The following is a 13,745-nucleotide window of genomic DNA, read 5'->3' on the forward strand; positions in this document are numbered from 1 at the left end:
CAGGCGATATAGTCCACGTGGATGGCCGTGGCTTGAGGAGAAATAGCGCTCAACTCGGAGAATTAATGCTTGGCTCCAGAATGGGGGCGGTTCCTCATGACCAAGGGCATGACCCTGAGCCTCCTTCTGTTGCACAACTTAATCAACACACCGAGTACCCTTAGAGAAGAGGAGGTCCGCTCATCCAAGCTGTAGATGACCCCAACCGGGAGCGCCATCCTTTCATCCACCTGACATTTATCCATTTGTCTATGCATCCATCCCTAGAGGGCTGTCCTTGGCAAGAGGCGTCAGTCTGGTTTGTGCTGGCTCACTCCACAGAGCAGGGGGGTGGTGGATGAGCCTTGGTGGTTGAGCCTGGAGGCTCTCCAGCTAGCCTGCCTGGGTCTGATTCCCTGCTCACCTTTCACAATGTGACCTGGGCCAGATAACCTCCCTGGCCTTCAGTTTCCTCACCTGTCAAGTGATGTTTATAATCCTGCCCTCCTCCGATGTTGTCGTAAGGATTGAGTTAATTCTCATAATGTGCCGAAAAGCATGCTTCGCATGCAGTAACTGCTGACTCCATGATTACTGTGACCTGGGGGTGGGAGGCGAGGGGGTATTTGGTCTCAGAAGAGTGTCTGAGATTGTGGTGCTTTCAGAAGGGGCTCTGGCTCCTCCTGGAGTCCTGTACTCCCCACCGCTGGACAGGCTGCACCCCCTGCTGAGAACCTTGCAGGCTGCCGAGGAGTCACCCCCACTCCACAAGCAGGGTGGACCCGATGACCTCTGAACCCCCACCTCCAGCTCCCCACGCATTCTTCAGCGACCTCTGTGAAATGTCTTGCTCTTAATCCTCTTTACTCGAAGAAAACTCTTTTTTGCCCTTTTACATCTTCTGTTGACATTTAAAACTCCTTCCCTTTGTTCTGACCTTATTGAATAGAGAGAATAATTTCTTGGAATTTTCTGTATAATGAATGTTCATGTACTTGCAGATTCTGATCAAGTTTCTCCTCAACCTTTACTTTGAGGGAGCTGCGTCATTTGGTATAGGAAACATTCTAGGAAGCACTTTGGAGGGTGGTGTAAGATGCCACTTTAGCTCTCGCTGTTTCTGCAGATGTGAGCCCCCTGTAACACAGACAGCAGCTGAGGCGCTCTGCTCTTAGAGATTCAGGTGAGACTGGTTCAAGTGCCTATACCTGCGGGCTTCCCAGGCTCTCCACTAGTTTTCCTGAGACTGGCAGTGGTGGGGAGAGTAGTGGGGGTGGGATTATCACCTTAAATTACTCCTGGCTCTTCATTCATGCCTGCAGTAAATGACATCAACTTGTAGATCACTCCTGGTCTTCTTGTCATCTCTGTGACACGTGGCTGACCCACCAAAGAAGTATTCCATTCCCTCACTCTTTTAATATTCCTACCAGAAGGCAGGGTGTGGGGAGATTTTTGTTGAAATACTGGGGTAACACAGTATGGGTGTGTGTCAGGCGTGGGGATAGAGGTGAGGAGATGGGGTGACGTCTTACTCTCCATTACTGCAAACCAGATGCTTAAAATTGGATATTAGATTTGGCTTTCAGTGATGAAGGAGCAGTTCCCACCAGACTAGCTTCCTATAGATGACAATTATAAACTCTGAACAACAGCAACAAACTGCCCAAAGGTATTGGAGAACAACAGAAAGCAGGCAGACATGGAAGGGAACGTGCCCTCAGAGGAGGAAATGGCACCAGCTGCATTGCCTGCTTTTATGTTTTTCTGCCTGAGGGTGGGTGCCAGTCTGTGCCAGGTAGCGCAACTAGAAGTCAGGTAGAAACGTACAGTGTTACTGGCTCGAAGAACCGGAGGACATAATTTGGGGCAGTCCTAGCACCTGGAAAGTGAGGAGGGAAGTCTCAGAAAGAGTGAGAGAGGAGGAGCCACAAATTCTGTGACTAGACTCGGCCCAGGTCTCTGGGTGACTCCTGAACCTACGTATGGGGAAGAGTTTCGGCAGCTCAGCTAAGACTGAGGGGCTGAACAGAAAATTCTGCTGCTGCTGCACAACAGAGGCGACAGAGTTTGAAATGTGAGTGGAGCCAGGTTAGCTCCCTCCTTAAAGGAGACTCTCATCCTGAGTGAAGTCAGAAAGAGAAAGACAAATACCATATGATATCACTTAAATCTGGAGTCTGGTATACGGCACAAATGAACCTTTCCACAGAAAAGAAAATCATGGACTTGGAGAATAGACTTGTGGTTGTCGGGGGGTGGGGGGTGGGAGTGGGATGGATTGGAGCTTGGGGTTGATAGATGCAGACTATTGCTTTTGGAATGGATTAGCAATGAGATCCTGCTGTGTAGCACAGGGAACTATGTCTGGTCACTTAAGATGGAGCATGATAATGTGAGAAAAAAGCATGTATACATGTAAGTGTAACTGGGTCATCATTCTGTACAGTAGAGAGTTGACAGAACACTGTAAACCAGCTATAATGGAAGAAAATGAAAATCATTATATATAAAAATAAAATTTCTCTTCTTTAAAAAAATAAATTGATGTTCTTCAGAGAAACATAAGAATATACACAATGTAAATATTGTAATCCCTAGTATTTCACCCCAAACTACTCAATAAAGGAAGAAACAGGAAAAAGGGATCCATATTCAAGAGGAAGGCTTTCAGTAGAGTTTGTTTCTAAGGTGATCAGATGCTGAAATTAGCAGACAAGGATTTTAAAACAGTTATAATGATGCTTGGGGACACAAAGGAAAATATACTCACATTGAATAAAAAAAATAGGGAAATCTCTGTAGCAATAGAAACTATAAAGAAAAACAAGTGGGAAGTATAGACCTGAAAAATATAATATCTGATAGAAAGAGTTTGTGTTTTGGACACCATTGCAGAATGGAGATTAGAGAAGAAAGAGCTACTGAACTTAGATCAATAGAAATTATTCAGCCTGAAAACTGAAGAAAGAATCGGAGGAAAAAGAACAGATACTCAAGGGCCTTTGGACAACCTCCAGAGATACATGTGTAATATATATTGTAAGAGTGTATGTGTAATTGGAGTCTTAGAAAGAGATGAGAGAGAATGGGAAAGAAAAAGCTATTTGAAATAATGCCCAAATGCTCCCAAATTTGGTGACATATGACCATTTACAGATTCAAAAGAAAAACAAAACAAAACAAAACACCACAACTGTGCAGACCCCAAATAGTACAAATATAAAGGAAACCACACTGAGGCATATCATAGCCAAATTTCTGGAAACCAAAGATAAAGAGAAAACCTCGAAAGTAGTGAGAGAAAAATGAATTTCACGTGGAAGAGAATAATGTTGAGAAAATCACTGACTTCTAATCAGAAGCAATGGAGTCTAGAGACAGTGGAATGGAATCTTTAAAGTGCTGATAGAAAAATAAAAACGTGTCAACTCCTGACCTCTGTGTCTTTTAAGAATGAAGGTGAAATAAAGTGGTGAGCAGATGTGCACTACAGAAATGTTAAGGGAAGTTCTTTAGGATGGAGGAATATGCCAGACAGGAACTCAGATCTTTTGGAAGGATTAGAGAGACAGTCATTGGTAAATATGTAGGAAAATATAGAAGACTATTTTTCCTCTTAAATAAAAAAATGACTATTTAAAGCAAACATTATCATATTTTGAGGTTTATAACATATGTGGGTGTAATACATATGACAACTGTGAGTAAAGGATGACAGTTGAAGAAAAGACATTTATGGTTGCAAGCTTCTTATATTTTATGTAAACTTGTACAATTTAACTCTAAGAAGACTTGAAAATATTAAGCATGTATATTGTAATCCTTAGAGAAACCACTAAAAAAAAAAAACCAAAAACCAAACAAACAAAAACTTAAGAGGCATAGCCAAAAAGCCAGTGGATAAAATGAAATTCTAAAAATAATAATTTCAAAAGAAGACAGGAAAGGAGGAAGAGAAGAATAGAACAGAGGTTAAAAACGGAAAACAGCAAAATGATAGGTTTAAATCTGCTCATATCTCTATATTCTATCACTTGTGATAGAACATGAGAGAAGATAATATGAGAAAAAGAATGTATATATGCATATGTATAACTGGTTCACTTTTCTGTACAGCAGACATTGACATAACATGGTAAATAAACTATAATAAAAATTAAATAAAAAATAAATCTCATATCAACAATTATATTATATGTACATGGAGTAAATACTATAATTAAAAGAGATTGTAAGTATGGATACAGAAGCAAGACTAAATTATATGCTGTTAATAAGGTACACTTTAAGTAAAAAAACAAATAAGCAAAAAGTAAATAGGCAGAATGAAGAGATATCATCCAAACCATAAGCATGAGAAGACTGAAAGTCTGCTAATAATACTAACCAATAAAGTAGACTTCAAGGGAGTTCCCATCTGGCTCAGTGGTAACGAACCCATAAGGACGTAGGTTTGATCCCTGGCCTCGCTGAGTGGGTTAAGGATCCAGTATTGCTGTGAGCTGTAGTGTAGGTCGCAGATGGGGCTCAGATCCTGCATTGCTGTGGCTTTGGTGTAGGTTGGCAGCTGTAGCTAGCTCTGATTCAACTCCTAGCCTGGGAACTTCCATATGCCGCAGGCATAGCCCTAAAAAGACAAACAAACAAACAAACAAAAAACAAACAAACTTCAAGACAAAGGGTATTACCAGAGATAGAGGGACTTTTCATAATGACAAAAGGATCAGTTCATCAGGAAGACATAACAGTCAAATATGACCCTAATAACAGAGCTTCAAAATGCGTGAAACATTTTTCATAGAAGTAAAGGAGAATAAACACATCCACAATCCCAGTTGGAGATTTTATCACTCTTCTCTAAGTAATTGATAGAACAACTAGATCAATAAAGATAGAAGACCTGTATAACACTATCTGCTACCTTAACTGACATTTATGGAACACTGTGCATAACAAGTGCAGGGTAGAGATGCTTTTCAAATTCAAATAGTACTTCACTAATGTAGGCCATATGCTAGGACATAAAGCAAATCTCAATACATTTAAAAGGGTTTGAACAATGGAATGCCCAGTCTCGGATCACAATGGTATTAAATTGGTAATAAATAATAATAAGATACTAAACAATAAAAACTCCATAAACATTTGACAGTTAAACCACACACTTCTAAATACCTTAGGGAACTCATGCTTTTGGCTAAGATGGAGTAATAGGGACCATAGTTATGCTCCAATTTTAAACTTAAAAAACAGACAAAATATTAGAAACTGGTTTTCAGACACTGAACACTGGGCAGCATAGGCAGTCATCCCCGAGAAAGGGAAAACAAAGTGAGACGAGCCCTGGGATTGTTCTAGTTTATTGCCTGATGAGCGTTTCTAGACTATAGCACAGGGAGGAGAAATCCTGCTAGGTCTCAGCGAGCTTCCTGGGTTGAGGAGACAGAGCTGGGAGCCCAGGAAGGTCAGGGCAGCTAGAGTTCTCAGAAGAGAGAACCAGAGATTAGAGAGCTGCACAGAAAGAAAGCTCCAGAGATCTGTAGGTTGTTCCCTCAAAGTCTTCAGTGGAATACTGACCAGCACGTGTGTATGAGGAAGTTCTTTGAGGTGAGGAAAGATCCACTCAAAAGAAACAGGGTGAGGAGTTCCCATTGTGGCTCAGCAGTTAAGAACCCTACTAGTATCCATGAAGATGCAGGTTTGATCCCTTGTCTTTCACAAGTGTATTGCTTCAGGAGTGGAGTGAAACAACCCTGAACTGTGCTGCTCTGGTTCCTCCCAAAGCTTAGAAACTATCCTGGCAAGGAGTGAACTGTTTCCAAGTAACTGTGTCCCGGAATAAACCTCAAGACTATTATAGGAATACAAGAATAAAACACATCAAATCTGGTAAAATTCACCATGTCTTGCTTCCAAACAAAGCTTTTTTTTTTTTTTTTGTCTTTTTGCTATTTCTTGGGCCTCTCCCACGCATATGGAGGTTCCCAGGCTACGGGTCTAATTGGAGCTGCAGCTGCCAGCCTATGCCAGAGCCACAGCAACGTGGGATCCGAGCCGCATCTGCAACCTACACCATAGCTCACGGCAACGTGGATCGTTAACCCACTGAGCAAGGGCAGGGACTGAACCCGCAACCTCATGGTTCCTAGTCGGATTCGTTGACCACTGCGCCACGACGGGAACTCCCCAAAGATTTTTTTTTTTCAGTCTTTTCTAGGTCCGCACCCACAGCATATGGAGGTTCCCAGGCTAGGGGTCGAATCGGAGTTGTAGCCACCAGCCTACGCCAGAACCACAGCAACATGGGATCTGAGCCGCGTCTGCAACCTACACCACAGCTCATGGCAAGGCCGGATCCTTAACCCACTGAGTGAGGCCAGGGATTGAACTCGAAACCTCATGGTTCCTAGTCGGGTTCGTTAACCATTTCACCACGATGGGAACTCCCCAAACAAAGATTAAAAGGCATGTGAAAGAAGAAAAATCTGAACCATGATAAGAGGAAAAATCAGTGAATAGAAACAGACCCCAAAATGGTACAGATGATATAATTGGTAAATAAGAATGTTAAACCAATGTTGTAAATATGCCCCATATATGCAAAGAGGTAGAGAAAAATTTAAGCATATTAAGGAGAGACATGAAAGACAGAAGAAGGATCCAAATTGATCTCTATAGAGATGGAAAAAAAAAAAGTTTTGGATGAAAAGTACACCAGATGGGATTAATTGCAGATCAGAAACTAAAACGAAAAGCTTAGCAAATTTGAAGACATAGTTATAGAAACTAATTAAAATGCAATACAGAGAGTAAAGAGCTTGTGAAAAAGATAAACAGAGAAATCAGTAAGCTGTGGGACCATTTCAAGTTCACTGAATATGCATGACATTGGAGTCTTCAAAGGAAGAGAGAGCAGAAAAAAAATTTAAGGAAATAATGGCTGAAAATTTTCCAAATTTGACGAAACTCATATATCCAAGAATATCAGTGAATCCCAAGCACAAAAAACATGAAGAGAAAAAGTTCATCAGTGGAATTTCTCATAATCAGCGATAAAGAGAACAATCTTAAATGCAGTCAGAGGGGGAGAAAAAGACAAGTTACATGCAGAGAAACCAAGATGAGAATGGCAGCAGACTTCTTATTGTAGGAGTTCCCGTCGTGGCGCAGTGGTTAACGAATCCGACTAGGAACCATGAGGTTGCGGGTTCGGTCCCTGCCCTTGCTCAGTGGGTTAACGACCCGGCATTGCCGTGAGCTGTGGTGTAGGTTGCAGACGCGGCTCGGATCTGGCGTTGCTGTTGCTGTGGTGTGGGCTGGTGGCTACAGCTCCGATTGGACCCCTAGCCTGGGAATCTCCATATGCCGCGGGAGCGGCCCAAGAAATAGCAAAAAGACCAAAAAAAAAAAAAAAAAGACTTCTTATTGTAAATAATACTGGAAGACAGTTGAACAACGTACTTAGGGTACCAAAAGAAAACCAACACTGTCAACTGAAAATTTAAAACCAGAAAAATATCTTTTTAAAAGAAAGGTAAAATACTGTTTCAAGGCACTTAAAAGCTGAAGTAATTCATCGCCAACAGACCTGCACTACGGAAACGTTAAATAAAGCTCTTGAGGAGTTCCCGTAGTGGCTCAGCGGTAATGAACCCAACTAGTATCCATGAGGATGTGGGTTCAATCCCTGGCCTTGCTAAGTGCCTTAAGCATCTGGTGTTGCTATGAGCTGCAGTGTAGGTCGCAGACGTGGCTTGGATCCTGCGTTGCTGTGGTTGTGGCATAGACCACCAGCTGTAGCTCCAGTTCAGCCCTAGCCTGGGAACTCATATGCTGCAGGTGCAGCCCTATAAAGACCAAAAAAAAAAAGTTATTGAGGCAGAAGGAAAATGATACCAGATAGAAATCTACATCTGCACAGAGGGATGATGAGCACTAGAAATGGTAAATATGTGCATAACTGTAAATGCTTTTTCTTAGTATTAAAAAAATCACTTTATCACATTTTATTTTTTGTTCACACCTGTAGCATGAGGACGTTCTGGTCAGGGGTTGAACCTGCACCACAGCAGCAACCTGAGTTGCGGCAGTGATAACACTGGATCCTTAATCAGCTGTGCCACAGGGGACTTCTCTTATTTTTATTTATTATTATTATTTTTATGGCCGTACCTGTGGCATATGGAAGTTCCCAGCCAAGGACTGAGTCCAAGCCCCAGCTGCAACCTATGCCACAGCGGTGGCAACACCAGATCCTTTATTTAACCCACTGCACCAGTCTGGGGATTGGATCCATGCCTCTGCAGTGGCCCAAGCTGCTGCAGTTGGATTCTTAACCCACTGCACCACAGCTGGAACTCCTCTTATTTCATTTTTAATTGAAATATAGTTAATTTGCAATGTTGTTTGTTTCTGGTGTACAGCTAAGTGCTTCAGATACACACACACACACACACACACTCACACACATATATTCTTCTTTGTATTAAAAAACACTTTATTTACTTTTAAAGTAAAAACAATAACGTTTTGTGGAGCTTATAAAATATGTCAATGTAAAATATGTGATAACATGCATGAAAGCTGAGGTGGGGGGGATGGTGTATACTGTTGTTATGGTTCTTATAAGGCAAGTGGTGACATTATTGGAAGTTAGACTGTGATAAGTTGCAGAGGTATGCTTAAAGTTACAGAAGTGTGTAAGCCTTAAAGCAACTAGCAATAAAACAAAACAAAGATTTATGGTTAGTAATCTAACAATGGGAGATAAAACGAAATAACAAAAGATACTCAATCCAAAAGAATGTAAAAAAAAAAAAAGGAAAGAGAACAAGCAACAGATGGGATAAATAGAAAACAGAAAATTAAACCCAAACCATGTCAGTAATAGATGAAGTGGTCTCAGTGCCCATTTAAGACATTGTTAGGTTCAATAAAAAGTCAAGACCCAATTATACAATGCCTACAAGGACCTTTAAATAAAATGACACCAAAAGTTAAATGTAAAAGAATGGAAAATGATATATCAATGTAATAGTAATAAAAAATGCAAAAATGGCCACATTGATATCAGATAAAGTAGATTTCAGAGCAAAGAATATTAGCGAGGATAAAAAGACTCATAATGAGAAAGGGGTGGATTCATCAAAGGACGTAACATTAGGTACTTAATATTAGGTCTATAAACATTGGGGCATAAATATGTATACATCCAATAAGAATGCTTTAAAATTCCGTGCAGTAAAACTGAGAGAACTGAATGGAGAAATAATCATATTCGCAATTATAGTTGGAGCTTTTAATATTCTTTTCTCAATAGTCAATAGATCAAGTAAACAGAAAATCAATAAGTGTATAGAAGACTTCAACAACACTGTCACCTAATTTGGCCTAATTGACACTTACAGAACATTCAGTGTAACAGCAACAGAATGCATATTCTTTTCAGGTGTACATGGAATGTTTACCGAGATAGACTGTAATCTAGGCTATAAAACAAGGCTCAATACATTTGAAAGGACTGAAATTATTCAAAGTGTATCTCTAATGATGATGAAATGGAATTAAAAATCAGTAACAGATATTTGAAAAATTCCCAAATATTTGGAAGCTAAACAGCACCCTTGTTAATAACCTATAGGTCCAGGAAGAAACTGATAGGGATTTTAGAAAACATTTTGAACCAAATGCAAATGAAAACACAGCATTTTCCATTATGGCGACCCGCAGCCCCAGTGTTGTGATTAGTGATGATGAACCAGGTTATGACTTAGATTTGTTTTGTACACCTCATCATTATGCTGAGGATTTGGAAGAGGTTTTTGTTCCTCATGGACTAATTATGGACAGGACCAAACAGCTTGCTCGAGATGTGATGGAAGAGGTGGGGGCCATCATATTGTGGTCCTCTGTGTGCTCAAGGGGGGCTATACATTCTTTGCTGACCTGCTGGATTACATCAAAGCCCTGAGCAGAAATAGCGATAGATCCATTCCTATGACTGTAGGTTTTATCAGACTGAAGAGCTACTGTCAACAGGCGACTTAAAAGTAATTGGTGGAGAGGACCTCTCAACTTTAACTGGAAAGGCTGTCTTGATTGTTGAAGATGTAATTGACACTGGCCAAACAATGCAAACCTTGCTTTCCTTGGTCAAGCAGCATAATCCAAAGATGGTCAAGGTGGCGACCTTGCTGGTGAGAAGGACCCCTCGAAGTGCTGGATATAGACCAGACTTTGTTGGATTTGAAATTCCAGATGAGTTGGTTGTAGGATATGCCTTTGACTCTAATGAATACTTCAGGGACTTTGTGTCATTAGTGAAAATGGAAAAGCAAAATACAAAGTCTAAGAGGAGAGTTCAAGTTGAGTTTGGAGACATCTGGAGTGCCATTGAAATCACCAGTAAAGTTAGCACATGTTCTCCTTCTGTGGCCAGCTGCTTAGTAGAGCTAATTGCATGTATCGTCTAAGAATTTTATGTTTTGTATTTTAGAAATGTCAGTCGCTGCATTCCAGAACTCTTTATTTGTCCTGTGAGCCTGTAGACTCTCCATTCCCTTTGGGTGGATTGTTGTTTGACTTGTGGATGAAAAATCTCTTAAACCACAGCACTGTTGAATGAAAATATTGAAATTGTATCTGTAAGAAACATTTAAAGAGAAGAATATATTAGTTTTTTAATTGGTAGTTTAATTTTTATATATTCAGGAAAGAACAGAAATGATTGAGTATTGTTAATTATACCACTGTGTGTTTAGAAAAGTAAGAAGCAGTCGGTTTCATATCAGTGACAGTACTTAGCGGTATTGTTATGTTGAATAAATCATACGTCCTGGGATTATTTTAGTAGGTTTCAGTACTATCGATTGTATTTTCCTGCTTGTTCAGATTATTTCCGGTGAGTCATTGTCAACAAGTACAGATCCATAAATTCCAGAAACCTACCACTTTTTGAATTCCTCAGGGTAAAAAATCTTTAAAGGCTCTTTAAAAGAAAAAAATAAATAAAAATTTGTGAACATAGAGTGGTTCTCAAGTAGTAATTTATAGCACTAACGCTTATATTAATAAAGAAGGAGTTCCCGTCATGGCTCAGCGGAAACAAATCTGACTAGCATCCATGAGGACGCAGTTTCAATCCCCGGTCTCACTCGGTGGGTTAAGGATCTGGCATTGCTGTGAGCTGTGTTGTAGGTTGCAGATGAGGCTTGGATCTGATGTTGCTGTGACTGTGGCATAGGCTGGCAGCTACAGCTCCGATTTGACCCCTAGCCTGGGAACCTCCATGTGCCACAGGTGTGGCCATAAAAAGCAAAAAAAAGAAAGAAAGAAAATTGCCAAGTAATTATCTTAGCTTCCACTTTAAGACACACACACACACACACACACACACACACACACACACGCATGCACACACGCAAAATCAGCCCAAAATAAGCAAAAGAAAAGAGATAATGATAAGAGCAGAAGTAATCGAAATAGAAAACCAATAGTAGAGAGAAAAATCAGTGAAACCAAAAGCTGGTTCTTTGAAATCAATGAGAGTGATAAACCTTTAGCCACTTTTCAGAAATAAAAAAGATCCAAATTACCAATATTAGGAATGAGAGAAGTGACAATTATAAATTCTAACGACACTGAGAGAGTACTAAGGTAATGCTATGATCAACTTTCTGCCAATGAAGACTACAGCTTAGATGATATGATAAATCTCTTGAGAGACTCAAACAATGAAAGCACACTCACAAATTTAGATAACCTCCAAAGCCTTGCATCTATTACTGAAATTGAATTCATAGTTAAAAACCTTTCCCATAAAGAAAAGTTTAAAGACTTCACTGGTGAATTTTACCAAACATTCAAGGAAGAAGTAGTATCAGTTTGTTCTGGGTTGAATTCTGTCTCTTTCAAAATGTATCTTTTGGCCTCCTCACCCCTAGTGCCTCAGGACGTGTCTGTATTTGGACATAGGATCTTTGCAGAGAAAATCAAATTAAAGTGAGGTCTTTAGGATGAGCCCTGATCCAGTAAGACTGGTATGTTTTTCCAAAGGGGAGATTTAGAGACAGACAGACATAGAAGGAGAACACCACATGAACATGAAGATAGCCGTCTACAGGTCAAGAAGAGAAGAGCCGATCCTTCCCTCAGAGCCCCCAGAAGAAACCAAGCCTATCTTGATTTCTGACTTTGGGCCTCCAGAACCATGAGACCATACATTTCTATTGTTTAAGCCACTCAGTCTGTGGTACTTTGTTACAGCAGCCCTAGGAAGGTAATAGAAAATTCTGTTCAAACTCTTCCAGAAAATCAAAGAGGAAGGAACACTTCCCAACTTGTTCTATGAGGCTAGCATCACCCTGAGACCAAACCAAGAACAAGGCAGCATATGAGAAGAAAGCGATAGATCAATATCTCACGAACATAGATGCAAAAATTTTAAATGACATCAGCACATCAACCCAATATTTAATTAGTCATTCATTAGCTAATTAATAATATCATGACCAAGTAGGATCTGTCCCAGGAATGGAAGTTTAGCTTAGTATTTGAAAATCAATATAATTCAGCATATTAATGAACTATAAGAGAAGAAGTGTGTGATCATCTCAAGAGATACAGAAAGCGCTTTTCACAATATCCAGCATTCATTCCTGATAAAAACTTTCGGCAGCAACCTAGAAATAGAAGATAATTTTCTCAGACTATTACATTTGGTCAGGAACGAGGCAAGGATGTTCTCTCGCACTGTGTCTATTCAGCATTGCTTTGGGCAGTCTAGCCAATGCATTAAGACAAGAAAAAGAAAATAAAAGATACCTGGATTGGAAAGGAGGGGGTTAAATTTTTTTTTATTCACAGACGTGATTGTCTATGTAGAAAATTCTACTGAATCTGTAAAAAGACTTCTAGAGCTAATAGTTTAGGAAGTCTGCAGAATTCAAGATCAGCATGCAAAAATTAATTGTGTTTCTATGTATTAGAAATGAAGAACCCGAAATTAAAAATTTTAAAATACCATTTACAGTACCATCAAACCATGAAATAATTATGGATGAATTTGACAAAAGGTGTGTAAGATTTTTTCATAAAATACTATAAACCTGGGAGTCCCTCTCGTGGCTCAGCAGTTAATGAGCCCAACCAGTTATCCAAAAGGATGTGGGTTCGATCCCTGGCCTCGCTCAGTGGGTTAAGGATCTGGTGTTGCTGTGAGCTGTTGCAGATAAGGCTCAGATCCCATGTCGCTATGGCTGTGGTGTATGTTGGCAGCTGCAGCTACAGTTTGACCCCTAGCTTGGGGACTTCATATGCTGCGGGTGCAGCCCTAAAAAGACCTAACCAAACCAAACCATAGACCATTGCCTAGAGAAATTAAAGAAGACCTAAATAAAAGGAGCCATATATCCTGTTCATGCACTGGAAGATTCAATATTGTTGAGACATCTCCCCAAATTGGTCTGTGGATTCAATGCGCTTCCAACCCCTGAACACCCCCCCGCCCCCGCCCTGTGAGGGATTCCCAAAGTTTTTGCAGGCAGACGGTGGTGTAGCCTTGGGCGCTGGCTGCCCAGGCTTGTGCTGCGCACTGGGCACCTGGCAATGGTCTCTAGAATGATCTCTTGGGGCAGCAGGAGCTGTCGAGGGTGGAGAGGAGGCCAGGAGCCAGGGCTGAACTGGGAGGGTCCTCGAAGCAAGAGCTGGCAAGATGGGGCCAAATGGGAGGCAAAGATTCACCCAGAAGTCTGACAGCCACTATC

The 13,745-nt window shown here is 40.6% G+C and overlaps 1 protein-coding gene and 1 pseudogene across 8 annotated transcripts in view; both read left to right on the forward strand.

Moving 5' to 3' along the window:
- Positions 1–13,745, forward strand: part of WDR25 (WD repeat domain 25) — a 144,377-nt gene that overhangs the window by 66,707 nt on the left and 63,925 nt on the right. The gene's annotated exons all lie outside the window — the stretch shown is intronic.
- On the forward strand, positions 9,674–10,367 carry LOC125135648 (hypoxanthine-guanine phosphoribosyltransferase-like; annotated as a pseudogene). Its single transcript, XR_007137024.1, has one exon. The product of XR_007137024.1 is annotated as a hypoxanthine-guanine phosphoribosyltransferase-like (transcript).

Source organism: Phacochoerus africanus, chromosome 9 (assembly GCF_016906955.1).
Source record: "Phacochoerus africanus isolate WHEZ1 chromosome 9, ROS_Pafr_v1, whole genome shotgun sequence".
NCBI lineage: Eukaryota > Metazoa > Chordata > Mammalia > Artiodactyla > Suidae > Phacochoerus > Phacochoerus africanus.